Source organism: Apteryx mantelli, chromosome 7 (assembly GCF_036417845.1).
Source record: "Apteryx mantelli isolate bAptMan1 chromosome 7, bAptMan1.hap1, whole genome shotgun sequence".
Lineage (NCBI taxonomy): Eukaryota > Metazoa > Chordata > Aves > Apterygiformes > Apterygidae > Apteryx > Apteryx mantelli.
The window spans coordinates 2090079-2105494 of NC_089984.1; positions in this window are offsets into that span (position 1 = coordinate 2090079).

Consider the following 15416-nt stretch of genomic DNA (forward strand, 5'->3'; position numbering starts at 1 on the left):
GCCTGATAGGCCAGTGCTGGTGATGTGTGTGCAGTTTGTGTTTGTGATGTCACTTGTGGCTCAGTGCCTGATAGGCCAGTGCTGGTCCTGTGTGTGCAGTTTTTGTTTGTGATGTCACTTGTGGCTCAGTGCCTGACAGGCCAGTTCTAGTCACATGGCTGCGGTTTGTGTTTGTGATGTCACTTGTGGCTCAGTGCCTGATAGGCCAGCGCTGGTCACATGGCAGCAATTTGTGTTTGTGATGTCACTTGTTGCTGAGTGCCTGATAGGCCAGCGCTGGTCCTGTGTGGACAGTTTGTGTTTGTGAGGTCACTTGTGGCTCAGTGCCTGATAGGCCAGTGCTGGTGATGTGTGTGCAGTTTGTGGTTGTGATGTCACTTGTGGCTCAGTTCCTGATAAGCCAGTGCTCGTCATATGTGTGCAGTTTGTGGTTGTGATGTCACTTGTGGCTCAGTGCCTGATAGGCCAGTGCTGGTCCTGCGGGTGCAGTTTGTGGTTGTGAGGTCACTTGTGGCTGAGTGCCTGATAGGCCGGTGCTGGTGTTGTGGCTGCAGTTTGTGGTTGTGATGTCACTTGTGGCTCAGTGCCTGATAAGCCAGTGCTCGTCACATGGCAGCAGTTTGTGTTTCTGATGTCACTTGTGGCTCAGTGCCTGATAGGCCAGTGCTGGTGATGTCTGTGCAGTTTGTGGTTGTGATGTCACTTGTGGCTGAGTGCCTGATAGGCCGGTGCTGGTCCTGTGTGTGCAGTTTGTGGTTGTGAGGTCACTTGTGGCTCAGACCCTGATAGGCTAGTGCTGGTCACGTGGATGGAGTTTGTGGTTGTGATGTCACTTGTGGCTCAGTGCCTGATAGGCCAGTGCTGGTCACGTGGCTGCAGATTGTGTTTGCGAGGTCACTTGTGGCTGAGTGCCTGATAGGCCAGTGCTGGTGATATGGGTGCAGTTTGTGGTTGTGATGTCACTTGTGGCTCAGTGCCTGATAGGCCAGTGCTGGTCACGTGTGTGCAGTTTGTGGTTGTGATGTTACTTGTGGCTCAGTTCCTGATAGGCCAGTGGTGGTGATGTGGCTGCAGTTTGTGGTTGTGAGGTCAGTTGTGGCTCAGTGCCTGATAGGCCAGTGCTGGTCCTGCGGGTGTAGTTTGTGGTTGTGATGTCACTTGTGGCTCAGTGCCTGATAGGCCAGTGTTTGCCCTGTGTGTGCAGTTTGTGATTGTGAGGTCACTTGTGTCTCAGTGTCTGATAGGCCAATTCTAGTCACATGGCTGTAGTTTGTGCTTGTGATGTCACTTGTGGCTGAGTGCCTGATAGGCCAGCGCTGGTCCTGTGTGTGCAGTTTGTGTTTGTGATGTCACTTGTGGCTGAGTGCCTGATAGGCCATTGCTGCTCACGTGTGTGCTGTTTGTGTTTGTGATGCCACTTGTGGCTGAGTGCCTGATAGGCCAGTGCTGGTGATGTGGCTGTAGTTTGTGCTTGTTATGTCACTTGTGGCTGAGTGCCTGATAGGCCAGTGCTGGTGATGTGTGTGCAGTTTGTGGTTGTGAGGTCACTTGTGGCTCAGTGCCTGATAGGCCAGTGCTGGTCCTGTGTGTGAAGTTTTTGTTTGTGATGTCACTTGTGACTCACTGCCTGACAGGCCAGTGCTGGTGCTGTGTGTGCAGTTTGTGGTTGTGATGTCACTTGTGCCTCAGTGCCTGAAAGGCCAGTGCTGGTCCTGTGTGTGCAGTTTGTGTTTGTGATGTCACTTGTGGCTGAGTGCCTGCTAGGCCAGTGCTGGTCCTGTGTGTGCAGTTTGTGGTTGTGATGTCACTTGTGGCTGAGTGCCTGATAGGCCAGTGCTGGTAATGTGGGTGCAGTTTGTGTTTGTGATGTCACTTGTGGCTGAGTGCCTGATAGGCCAGTGCTGGTCCTGTGTGTGCAGTTTGTGGTTGTGATGTCACTTGTGGCTGAGTGCCTGATAGGCCAGTGCTGGTGATGTGGCTGCAGTTTGTGTTTGTGATGTCACTAGTGGCTCAGTGCCTGGTAGGCCAGTGCTGGTGATGTGGCTGCAGTTTCTATTTGTGATGTCACTTGTGGCTCAATGCCTGATAGGCCAGTGCTGGTCCTGCGGGTGCAGTTTGTGGTTGTGAGGTCACTTGTGGCTCAGTGCCTGATCGGCCAGTGCTGGTCACATGGCTGCGGTTTGTGTTTGTGATGTCACCTGTGGCTCAGTGCCTGATAAGCCAGTGCTCGTCACATGGCAGCAGTTTGTGTTTCTGATGTCACTTGTGGCTGAGTGCCTGATAGGCCAGCGCTGGTCCTGTGTGTGCAGTTTGTGTTTGTGATGTCACTTGTGGCTCAGTGCCTGCTAGGCCATTGCTGGTCCTGTGTGTGCAGTTTGTGGTTGTGATGTCACTTGTGGCTCAGTGCCTGATAGGCCAGTGCTGGTCCTGTGTGTGCAGTTTGTGGTTGTGAGGTCACTTGTGTCTAAGTGCCTGATAGGCCAGTTCTAGTCACATGGCTGCGGTTTGTGTTTGTGATGTCACTTGTGGCTGAGTGCCTGATAGGCCAGCGCTGGTCACATGTGTGCAGTTTGTGTTTGTGATGTCACTTGTGGCTCAGTGCCTGCTAGGCCATTGCTGGTCCTGTGTGTGCAGTTTGTGGTTGTGATGTCACTTGTGGCTCACTGCCTGACAGGCCAGTGCTGGTTCTGTGGGTGGAGTTTGTGGTTGTGATGTCACTTGTGGCTGAGTGCCTGATAGGCCAGCGCTGGTCCTGTGTGTGCAGTTTGTGGTTGTGATGTCACTTTTGGCTCAGTGCCTGATAGGCCAGTTCTAGTCACATGGCTGCGGTTTGTTTTTGTGATGTCACTTGTGGCTCAGTGCCTGATAGGCTAGTGCTGGTCACGAGGGTGGAGTTTCTGGTTGTGATGTGTCTTGTGGCTCAGACCCTGATAAGCCAGTGCTGGTCACATTTGTGCAGTTTGTGGTTGTGAGGTCACTTGTGTCTGAGTGGCTGATAGGCCAGTGCTGGTGATGTGGCTGCAGTTTGTGGTTGTGATATCACTTGTGGTTGAGTGCCTGATACGCTGGTGCTGGTGATGTGGCTGCAGTTTGTGGTTGTGAGGTCACTAGTGGCTCAGTGCCTGATAGGCCAGCGCTGGTCCTGTGTGGGCACTTTGTGGTTGTGATGTCACTTGTGGCTCAGTGCCTGATACGCCAGTGCTGGTCCTGTGTGTGCAGTTTGAGTTTTTGATGTCACTTTTGGCTCAGTGCCTGATAGGCCAGTGCTGGTGATGTGGCTGCAGTTTCTATTTGTGATGTCACTTGTGTCTCAGTGCCTGATAGGCCAGTGCTGGTCCTGTGGGTGGAGATTGTGGTTGTGATGTCACTTGTGGCTGAGTGCCTGATAGGCCAGTGCTGGTCCTGTGTGTGCAGTTTGTGGTTGTGAGGTCACTTGTGGCTCAGACCCTGATAGGCTAGTGCTGGTCACATGGGTGGAGTTTGTGGTTGTGATTGTCTTGTGGCTCAGACCCTGATAGGCTAGTGCTGGTCACGTGGTTGCAGTTTGTGGTTGTGATGTCACTAGTGGCTCAGTGCCTGATAGGCCAGTGCTGGTGCTGTGGGTGCAGTTTGTGTTTGTGAGGTCACTTGTGGCTGAGTGCCTGATAGGCCGGTGCTGGTGATGTGGCTGCAGTTTGTGGTTGTGATGTCACTTCTAGCTCAGACCCTGAGAGGCCACGGCTGGTCACATGGCTAGAGTTTGTGTTTGTGATGTCACTTGTGGCTCAGTGCCTGATAGGCCAGTGCTGGTCCTGCGGGTGCAGTTTGTGTTTGTGATGTCACTTGTGGCTCAGTGCCTGATAGGCCAGTGCTGGTCACATGGCTGCGGTTTGTGGTTGTGATGTCACTTGTGGCTCAGTGCCTGATAAGCCAGTGCTCGTCACATGGCAGCAGTTTGTGTTTGTGATGTCACTCGTGGCTGAGTGCCTGATAGGCCGGTGCTGGTGATGTGGCTGCAGTTTGTGGTTGTGATGTCACTTCTAGCTCAGACCCTGAGAGGCCACGGCTGGTCACATGGCTAGAGTTTGTGTTTGTGATGTCACTTGTGGCTCAGTGCCTGATAGGCCAGCGCTGGTCCTGTGTGTGCAGTTTGTGGTTGTGATGTCACTTGTGGCTCAGTGCCTGCTAGGCCATTGCTGGTCCTGTGTGTGCAGTTTGTGGTTGTGATGTCACTTGTGGCTCAGTGACTAATAGGCCAGTGTTGGTGATGTTGGTGCAGTTTTTGTTTGTGATGTCAGTTGTGGCTCAGTGCCTGATAGGCCAGTGTTTGCCCTGAGTGTGCATTTTGTGTTTGTGATGTCACTTGTGGCTGAGTGCCTGATAGGCCATTGCTGCTCACGTGTGTGCTGTTTGTGTTTGTGATGCCACTTGTGGCTGAGTGCCTGATAGGCCAGTGCTGGTGATGTGGGTGCAGTTTGTGTTTGTGAGGTCACCTGTGGTTGAGTGCCTGATAGGCCAGTGCTGGTGATGTGTGTGCAGTTTGTGTTTGTGAGGTCACTTGTGGCTCAGTGCCTGATAGGCCAGTCCTGGTCCTGTGTGTGCAGTTTTTGTTTGTGATGTCACTTGTGGCTGAGTGCCTGACAGGCCAGTGCTGGTCCTGTGGGTGCAGTTTGTGGTTGTGATGTCACTTGTGGCTCAGTGCCTGATAGGCCAGTGCTGGTCCTGTGTGTGCAGTTTGTGTTTGTGATGTCACTTGTGGCTGAGTGCCTGGTAGGCCAGTGCTGGTCCTGTGGGTGGAGACTGTGGTTGTGAGATCACTTTTTGCTCAGACCCTGATAGGCTAGTGCTGGTCACGTGGGTGGAGTTTGTGGTTGTGATGTGTCTTGTGGCTCAGACCCTGATAGGCTAGTGCTGGTCACGTGGGTGCAGTTTGTGGTTGTGATGTGTCTTGTGGCTCAGACCCTGATAGGCTAGTGCTGGTCACATGTGTGCAGTTTGTGGTTGTGATGTCACTTGTGGCTCAGTGCCTGATAGGCCAGTGCTGGTCACATGTGTGCAGTTTGTGTTTGTGATGTCACTTGTGGCTGAGTGCCTGCTAGGCCAGTGCTGGTGATGTGTGTGCAGTTTGTGTTTGTGATGTCACTTGTGGCTCAGTGCCTGATAGGCCAGTGCTGGTGATGTGTGTGCAGTTTGTGGTTGTGATGTCACTTGTGGCTGAGTGCCTGATAGGCCGGTGCTGGTCCTGTGTGTGCAGTTTGTGGTTGTGAGGTCACTTGTGGCTCAGACCCTGATAGGCTAGTGCTGGTCACGTGGATGGAGTTTGTGGTTGTGATGTCACTTGTGGCTCAGTGCCTGATAGGCCAGTGCTGGTCCTGCGGGTGCAGTTTGTGTTTGCGAGGTCACTTGTGGCTGAGTGCCTGATAGGCCAGTGCTGGTGATGTGGCTGCAGTTTGTGTTTGTGATGTCACTTGTGGCTCAGTTCCTGAGAGGCCACGACTGGTCACATGGCTAGAGTTTGTGTTTGTGATGTCACTTGTGGCTCAGTGCCTGATAGGCCAGTGCTCGTCATATGTGTGCAGTTTGTGGTTGTGATGTCACTTGTGGCTCAGTGCCTGATAGGCCAGTGCTGGTCACATGGCTGCGGTTTGTGGTTGTGATGTCACTTGTGGCTCAGTGCCTGATAAGCCAGTGCTCGTCACATGGCAGCAATTTGTGTTTGTGATGTCACTTGTGGCTGAGTGCCTGATAGGCCAGCGCTGGTCCTGTGGGTGCAGTTTGTGGTTGTGATGTCACTTGTGGCTCAGTGCCTGATAGGCCAGTGTTTGCCCTGTGTGTGCAGTTTGTGATTGTGATGTCACTTGTGGCTGAGTGCCTGGTAGGCCAGTGCTGGTCCTGTGGCAGCAGTTTGTGGTTGTGATGTCACTTGTGGCTCAGTGCCTGATAGGCCAGTACTGGTCACATGTCTGCAGTTTGTGATTGTGATGTCACTTGTGGCTCAGTGCCTGGTAGGCCAGTGCTGGTCACATGTGTGCAGTTTGTGGTTGTGATGTCACTTGTGGCTGAGTGCCTGCTAGGCCAGTGCTGGTCCTGTGTGTGCAGTTTGTGGTTGTGAGGTCACTTGTGGCTCAGACCCTGATAGGCTAGTGCTGGTCACGTGGATGGAGTTTGTGGTTGTGATGTGTCTTGTGGCTCAGACCCTGATAGGCTATTGCTGGTCACGTGGGTGCAGTTTGTGGTTGTGATGTGTCCTGTGGCTCAGTGCCTGCTAGGCCAGTGCTGGTCACATGGCTGCCGTTTGTGGTTGTGATGTCACCTGTGGCTCAGTGCCTGATAAGCCAGTGCTCGTCACATGGCAGCAGTTTGTGTTTGTGATGTCACTTGTGGCTGAGTGCCTGATAGGCCAGTGCTGGTGATGTGGCTGCAGTTTGTGTTTGTGAGGTCACTTGTGGCTCAGTGCCTGATAGACCATTGCTGGTCCTGTGTGTGCAGTTTGTGTTTGTGATGTCACTTGTGGCTCAGTGCCTGATAGGCCAGTGCTGGTCACATGGCTGCAGTTTGTGGTTGTGATGTCACTTGTGGCTGAGTGCCTGCTAGGCCAGTGCTGGTCCTGTGTGTGCAGTTTGTGGTTGTGATGTCACTTGTGGCTCAGTGCCTGATAGGCCAGTGCTGGTCCTGTGTGTGCAGTTTGTGGTTGTGAGGTCACTTGTGGCTCAGTGCCTGATAAGCCAGTGCTCGTCACATGGCAGCAGTTTGTGTTTGTGATGTCACTTGTGGCTGAGTGCCTGATAGGCCAGTGCTGGTGATGTGGGTGCAGTTTGTGTTTGTGATGTCACTTGTGGCTCAGTGCCTGCTAGGCCATTGCTGGTCCTGTGTGTGCAGTTTGTGGTTGTGAGGTCACTTTTGGCTCAGTGCCTGATAGGCCAGTGCTGGTCACATGGCTGCAGTTTGTGGTTGTGATGTCACTTGTGGCTGAGTGCCTGCTAGGCCAGTGCTGGTCCTGTGTGTGCAGTTTGTGGTTGTGAGGTCACTTGTGGCTCAGACCCTGATAGGCTAGTGCTGGTCACGTGGATGGAGTTTGTGGTTGTGATGTCACTTGTGGCTCAGTGCCTGATAGGCCAGTGCTGGTCACGTGGCTGCAGATTGTGTTTGCGAGGTCACTTGTGGCTGAGTGCCTGATAGGCCAGTGCTGGTGCTGTGGGTGCAGTTTGTGGTTGTGATGTCACTTGTGGCTGAGTGCCTGATAGGCCGGTGCTGGTCCTGTGTGTGCAGTTTGTGGTTGTGAGGTCACTTGTGGCTCAGACCCTGATAGGCTAGTGCTGGTCACGTGGGTGCAGTTTGTGGTTGTGATGTGTCTTGTGGCTCAGACCCTGATAGGCTAGTGCTGGTCACATGTGTGCAGTTTGTGGTTGTGATGTCACTTGTGGCTCAGTGCCTGATAGGCCAGTGCTGGTCACATGTGTGCAGTTTGTGTTTGTGATGTCACTTGTGGCTCAGTGCCTGGTAGGCCAGTGCTGGTGATGTGGCTGCAGTTTCTATTTGTGATGTCACTTGTGGCTGAGTGCCTGCTAGGCCAGTGCTGGTCCTGTGTGTGCAGTTTGTGGTTGTGAGGTCACTTGTGGCTCAGACCCTGATAGGCTAGTGCTGGTCACGTGGGTGGAGTTTGTGGTTGTGATTGTCTTGTGGCTCAGACCCTGATAGGCTAGTGCTGGTCACGTGGTTGCACTTTGTGGTTGTGATGTCACTTGTGGCTCAGTGCCTGATAGGCCAGTGCTGGTCACATGTGTGCAGTTTGTGTTTGTGATGTCACTTGTGGCTGAGTGCCTGATAGGCCAGTGCTGGTGCTGTGGGTGCAGTTTGTGTTTGTGAGGTCACTTGTGGCTGAGTGCCTGATAGGCCAGTGCTGGTCCTGTGTGTGCAGTTTGTGGTTGTGAGGTCACTTGTGGCTCAGACCCTGATAGGCTAGTGCTGGTCACGTGGATGGAGTTTGTGGTTGTGATGTCACTTGTGGCTGAGTGGCTGATAGGCCAGTGCTGGTCACGTGGCTGCAGATTGTGTTTGCGAGGTCACTTGTGGCTGAGTGCCTGATAGGCCGGTGCTGGTGATGTGGCTGCAGTTTGTGTTTGTGATGTCACTTGTGGCTCAGTTCCTGAGAGGCCACGACTGGTCACATGGCTAGAGTTTGTGTTTGTGATGTCACTTGTGGCTCAGTGCCTGATAGACCATTGCTGGTCCTGTGTGTGCAGTTTGTGTTTTTGATGTCACTTTTGGCTCAGTGCCTGATAGGCCAGTGCTGGTGATGTGGCTGCAGTTTCTATTTGTGATGTCACTTGTGTCTCAGTGCCTGATAGGCCAGTGCTGGTCCTGTGGGTGGAGATTGTGGTTGTGATGTCACTTGTGGCTGAGTGCCTGATAGGCCAGTGCTGGTCCTGTGTGTGCAGTTTGTGGTTGTGAGGTCACTTGTGGCTCAGACCCTGATAGGCTAGTGCTGGTCACATGGGTGGAGTTTGTGGTTGTGATTGTCTTGTGGCTCAGACCCTGATAGGCTAGTGCTGGTCACGTGGTTGCAGTTTGTGGTTGTGATGTCACTAGTGGCTCAGTGCCTGATAGGCCAGTGCTGGTGCTGTGGGTGCAGTTTGTGTTTGTGAGGTCACTTGTGGCTGAGTGCCTGATAGGCCGGTGCTGGTGATGTGGCTGCAGTTTGTGGTTGTGATGTCACTTCTAGCTCAGACCCTGAGAGGCCACGGCTGGTCACATGGCTAGAGTTTGTGTTTGTGATGTCACTTGTGGCTCAGTGCCTGCTAGGCCAGTGCTGGTCCTGCGGGTGCAGTTTGTGTTTGTGATGTCACTTGTGGCTCAGTGCCTGATAGGCCAGTGCTGGTCACATGGCTGCGGTTTGTGGTTGTGATGTCACTTGTGGCTCAGTGCCTGATAAGCCAGTGCTCGTCACATGGCAGCAGTTTGTGTTTGTGATGTCACTTGTGGCTGAGTGCCTGATAGGCCAGCGCTGGTCCTGTGTGTGCAGTTTGTGGTTGTGATGTCACTTGTGGCTCAGTGCCTGCTAGGCCATTGCTGGTCCTGTGTGTGCAGTTTGTGGTTGTGATGTCACTTGTGGCTCAGTGACTAATAGGCCAGTGTTGGTGATGTTGGTGCAGTTTTTGTTTGTGATGTCAGTTGTGGCTCAGTGCCTGATAGGCCAGTGTTTGCCCTGAGTGTGCATTTTGTGTTTGTGATGTCACTTGTGGCTGAGTGCCTGATAGGCCATTGCTGGTCACGTGTGTGCTGTTTGTGTTTGTGATGCCACTTGTGGCTGAGTGCCTGATAGGCCAGTGCTGGTGATGTGGGTGCAGTTTGTGTTTGTGAGGTCACCTGTGGTTGAGTGCCTGATAGGCCAGTGCTGGTGATGTGTGTGCAGTTTGTGTTTGTGAGGTCACTTGTGGCTCAGTGCCTGATAGGCCAGTGCTGGTCCTGTGTGTGCAGTTTTTGTTTGTGATGTCACTTGTGGCTGAGTGCCTGACAGGCCAGTGCTGGTCCTGTGGGTGCAGTTTGTGGTTGTGATGTCACTTGTGGCTGAGTGCCTGCTAGGCCAGTGCTGGTCCTGTGTGTGCAGTTTGTGTTTGTGATGTCACTTGTGGCTGAGTGCCTGGTAGGCCAGTGCTGGTCCTGTGGGTGGAGACTGTGGTTGTGAGATCACTTTTTGCTCAGACCCTGATAGGCTAGTGCTGGTCACGTGGGTGGAGTTTGTGGTTGTGATGTGTCTTGTGGCTCAGACCCTGATAGGCTAGTGCTGGTCACGTGGGTGCAGTTTGTGGTTGTGATGTGTCTTGTGGCTCAGACCCTGATAGGCTAGTGCTGGTCACATGTGTGCAGTTTGTGGTTGTGATGTCACTTGTGGCTCAGTGCCTGATAGGCCAGTGCTGGTCACATGTGTGCAGTTTGTGTTTGTGATGTCACTTGTGGCTGAGTGCCTGCTAGGCCAGTGCTGGTCCTTTGTGTGCAGTTTGTGGTTGTGATGTCACTTGTGGCTCAGTGCCTGATAGGCCAGTGCTGGTGATGTGTGTGCAGTTTGTGGTTGTGATGTCACTTGTGGCTGAGTGCCTGATAGGCCGGTGCTGGTCCTGTGTGTGCAGTTTGTGGTTGTGAGGTCACTTGTGGCTCAGACCCTGATAGGCTAGTGCTGGTCACGTGGATGGAGTTTGTGGTTGTGATGTCACTTGTGGCTCAGTGCCTGATAGGCCAGTGCTGGTCCTGCGGGTGCAGTTTGTGTTTGTGAGGTCACTTGTGGCTGAGTGCCTGATAGGCCAGTGCTGGTCCTCTGGGTGCAGTTTGTGGTTGTGAGGTCACTTGTGGCTCAGTGCCTGATAGGCCAGTGCTGGTCACATGTGTGCAGTTTGTGTTTGTGATGTCACTTGTGGCTCAGTGCCTGATAGGCCAGTGCTGGTGATGTGTGTGCAGTTTGTGTTTGTGATGTCACTTGTGGCTCAGTGCCTGATAGGCCAGTGCTGGTCCTGTGTGTGCAGTTTTTGTTTGTGATGTCACTTGTGGCTCAGTGCCTGACAGGCCAGTTCTAGTCACATGGCTGCGGTTTGTGTTTGTGATGTCACTTGTGGCTCAGTGCCTGATAGGCCAGCGCTGGTCACATGGCAGCAATTTGTGTTTGTGATGTCACTTGTTGCTGAGTGCCTGATAGGCCAGCGCTGGTCCTGTGTGGACAGTTTGTGTTTGTGAGGTCACTTGTGGCTCAGTGCCTGATAGGCCAGTGCTGGTGATGTGTGTGCAGTTTGTGGTTGTGATGTCACTTGTGGCTCAGTTCCTGATAAGCCAGTGCTCGTCATATGTGTGCAGTTTGTGGTTGTGATGTCACTTGTGGCTCAGTGCCTGATAGGCCAGTGGTGGTCCTGCGGGTGCAGTTTGTGGTTGTGAGGTCACTTGTGGCTGAGTGCCTGATAGGCCGGTGCTGGTGTTGTGGCTGCAGTTTGTGGTTGTGATGTCACTTGTGGCTCAGTGCCTGATAAGCCAGTGCTCGTCACATGGCAGCAGTTTGTGTTTCTGATGTCACTTGTGGCTCAGTGCCTGATAGGCCAGTGCTGGTGATGTCTGTGCAGTTTGTGGTTGTGATGTCACTTGTGGCTGAGTGCCTGATAGGCCGGTGCTGGTCCTGTGTGTGCAGTTTGTGGTTGTGAGGTCACTTGTGGCTCAGACCCTGATAGGCTAGTGCTGGTCACGTGGATGGAGTTTGTGGTTGTGATGTCACTTGTGGCTCAGTGCCTGATAGGCCAGTGCTGGTCACGTGGCTGCAGATTGTGTTTGCGAGGTCACTTGTGGCTGAGTGCCTGATAGGCCAGTGCTGGTGATGTGGCTGCAGTTTGTGTTTGTGATGTCACTTGTGGCTCAGTTCCTGAGAGGCCACGACTGGTCACATGGCTAGAGTTTGTGTTTGTGATGTCACTTGTGGCTCAGTGCCTGATAGGCCAGTGCTCGTCATATGTGTGCAGTTTGTGGTTGTGATGTCACTTGTGGCTCAGTGCCTGATAGGCCAGTGCTGGTCACATGGCTGCGGTTTGTGGTTGTGATGTCACTTGTGGCTCAGTGCCTGATAAGCCAGTGCTCGTCACATGGCAGCAATTTGTGTTTGTGATGTCACTTGTGGCTGAGTGCCTGATAGGCCAGTGCTGGTCCTGTGGCTGCAGTTTGTGGTTGTGATGTCACTTGTGGCTCAGTGCCTGATAGGCCAGTACTGGTCCTGCGGGTGCAGTTTGTGTTTGTGAGGTCACTTGTGGCTCAGTGCCTGATAGGCCAGTGCTGGTCCTCTGGGTGCAGTTTGTGTTTGTGATGTCACTTGTGGCTCAGTGCCTGATCGGCCAGTGCTGGTCACATGGCTGCGGTTTGTGGTTGTGATGTCACCTGTGGCTCAGTGCCTGATAAGCCAGTGCTCGTCACATGGCAGCAGTTTGTGTTTGTGATGTCACTTGTTGCTGAGTGCCTGATAGGCCAGCGCTGGTCCTGTGTGTGCAGTTTGTGGTTGTGATGTCACTTGTGGCTCAATGCCTGATAGGCCAGTGCTGGTCCTGCGGGTGCAGTTTGTGGTTGTGAGGTCACTTGTGGCTCGGTGCCTGACAAGCCAGCGCTGGTCACATGGCTGCGGTTTGTGGTTGTGATGTCACCTGTGGCTCAGTGCCTGATAAGCCAGTGCTCGTCACATGGCAGCAGTTTGTGTTTCTGATGTCACTTGTGGCTGAGTGCCTGATAGGCCAGCGCTGGTCCTGTGTGTGCAGTTTGTGTTTGTGATGTCACTTGTGGCTCAGTGCCTGCTAGGCCATTGCTGGTCCTGTGTGTGCAGTTTGTGGTTGTGATGTCACTTGTGGCTCAGTGACTAATAGGCCAGTGTTGGTGATGTTGGTGCAGTTTTTGTTTGTGATGTCAGTTGTGGCTCAGTGCCTGATAGGCCAGTGCTGGTGATGTGTGTGCAGTTTGTGTTTGTGATGTCACTTGTGGCTGAGTGCCTGATAGGCCATTGCTGCTCACGTGTGTGCTGTTTGTGTTTGTGATGCCACTTGTGGCTGAGTGCCTGATAGGCCAGTGCTGGTGATGTGGCTGCAATTTGTGATTGTGAGGTCACTTGTGGCTGAGTGCCTGATAGGCCAGTTCTAGTCACATGGCTGCGGTTTGTGGTTGTGATGTCACTTGTGGCTGAGTGCCTGCTAGGCCAGCGCTGGTCCTGTGTGGGCAGTTTGTGTTTGTGATGCCACTTGTGGCTGAGTGCCTGATAGGCCAGTGCTGGTGATGTGGCTGTAGTTTGTGCTTGTTATGTCACTTGTGGCTGAGTGCCTGATAGGCCAGTGCTGGTGATGTGTGTGCAGTTTGTGTTTGTGAGGTCACTTGTGGCTGAGTGCCTGATAGGCCAGTGCTGGTCCTGTGTGTGCAGTTTGTGGTTGTGAGGTCACTTGTGGCTGAGTGCCTGATAGGCCAGTGCTGGTCCTGTGTGTGCAGTTTGTGGTTGTGAGGTCACTTGTGTCTCAGTGCCTGATAGGCCAGTGCTGGTCCTGCGGGTGTAGTTTGTGGTTGTGATGTCACTTGTGGCTCAGTGCCTGATAGGCCAGTGTTTGCCCTGTGTGTGCAGTTTGTGATTGTGAGGTCACTTGTGTCTCAGTGTCTGATAGGCCAATTCTAGTCACATGGCTGTAGTTTGTGCTTGTGATGTCACTTGTGGCTGAGTGCCTGATAGGCCAGCGCTGGTCCTGTGTGTGCAGTTTTTGTTTGTGATGTCACTTGTGGCTGAGTGCCTGATAGGCCATTGCTGGTCACGTGTGTGCTGTTTGTGTTTGTGATGCCACTTGTGGCTGAGTGCCTGATAGGCCAGTGCTGGTGATGTGGCTGTAGTTTGTGCTTGTTATGTCACTTGTGGCTGAGTGCCTGATAGGCCAGTGCTGGTGATGTGTGTGCAGTTTGTGGTTGTGAGGTCACTTGTGGCTCAGTGCCTGATAGGCCAGTGCTGGTCCTGTGTGTGAAGTTTTTGTTTGTGATGTCACTTGTGACTCACTGCCTGACAGGCCAGTGCTGGTGCTGTGTGTGCAGTTTGTGGTTGTGATGTCACTTGTGCCTCAGTGCCTGAAAGGCCAGTGCTGGTCCTGTGTGTGCAGTTTGTGTTTGTGATGTCACTTGTGGCTGAGTGCCTGCTAGGCCAGTGCTGGTCCTGTGTGTGCAGTTTGTGGTTGTGATGTCACTTGTGGCTGAGTGCCTGATAGGCCAGTGCTGGTGATGTGGGTGCAGTTTGTGTTTGTGATGTCACTTGTGGCTGAGTGCCTGATAGGCCAGTGCTGGTCCTGTGTGTGCAGTTTGTGGTTGTGATGTCACTTGTGGCTGAGTGCCTGATAGGCCAGTGCTGGTGATGTGGCTGCAGTTTGTGTTTGTGATGTCACTAGTGGCTCAGTGCCTGGTAGGCCAGTGCTGGTGATGTGGCTGCAGTTTCTATTTGTGATGTCACTTGTGGCTCAGTGCCTGATAGGCCAGTGCTGGTGATGTGGGTGCAGTTTGTGGTTGTGAGGTCACTTGTGGCTCAGACCCTGATAGGCTAGTGCTGGTCACGTGGGTGCAGTTTGTGGTTGTGATGTGTCTTGTGGCTCAGACCCTGATAGGCTAGTGCTGGTCACATGTGTGCAGTTTGTGGTTGTGATGTCACTTGTGGCTCAGTGCCTGATAGGCCAGTGCTGGTCACATGTGTGCAGTTTGTGGTTGTGATGTCACTTGTGGCTCAGTGCCTGGTAGGCCAGTGCTGGTGATGTGGCTGCAGTTTCTATTTGTGATGTCACTTGTGGCTGAGTGCCTGCTAGGCCAGTGCTGGTCCTGTGTGTGCAGTTTGTGGTTGTGAGGTCACTTGTGGCTCAGACCCTGATAGGCTAGTGCTGGTCACGTGGGTGGAGTTTGTGGTTGTGATTGTCTTGTGGCTCAGACCCTGATAGGCTAGTGCTGGTCACGTGGTTGCAGTTTGTGGTTGTGATGTCACTTGTGGCTCAGTGCCTGATAGGCCAGTGCTGGTCACGTGGCTGCAGATTGTGTTTGCGAGGTCACTTGTGGCTGAGTGCCTGATAGGCCGGTGCTGGTGCTGTGGGTGCAGTTTGTGTTTGTGATGTCACTTGTGGCTCAGTTCCTGAGAGGCCACGACTGGTCACATGGCTAGAGTTTGTGTTTGTGATGTCACTTGTGGCTCAGTGCCTGATAGGCCAGTGCTGGTCCTGCGGGTGCAGTTTGTGTTTGTGAGGTCACTTGTGGCTCAGTGCCTGATAGGCCAGTGCTGGTCCTCTGGGTGCAGTTTGTGGTTGTGAGGTCACTTGTGGCTCAGTGCCTGATAGGCCAGTGCTGGTCACATGTGTGCAGTTTGTGTTTGTGATGTCACTTGTGGCTCAGTGCCTGATAGGCCAGTGCTGGTGATGTGTGTGCAGTTTGTGTTTGTGATGTCACTTGTGGCTCAGTGCCTGACAGGCCAGTTCTAGTCACATGGCTGCGGTTTGTGTTTGTGATGTCACTTGTGGCTCAGTGCCTGATAGGCCAGCGCTGGTCACATGGCAGCAATTTGTGTTTGTGATGTCACTTGTTGCTGAGTGCCTGATAGGCCAGCGCTGGTCCTGTGTGGACAGTTTGTGTTTGTGAGGTCACTTGTGGCTCAGTGCCTGATAGGCCAGTGCTGGTGATGTGTGTGCACTTTGTGGTTGTGATGTCACTTGTGGCTCAGTTCCTGATAAGCCAGTGCTCGTCATATGTGTGCAGTTTGTGGTTGTGATGTCACTTGTGGCTCAGTGCCTGATAGGCCAGTGGTGGTCCTGCGGGTGCAGTTTGTGGTTGTGAGGTCACTTGTGGCTGAGTGCCTGATAGGCCGGTGCTGGTGTTGTGGCTGCAGTTTGTGGTTGTGATGTCACTTGTGGCTCAGTGCCTGATAAGCCAGT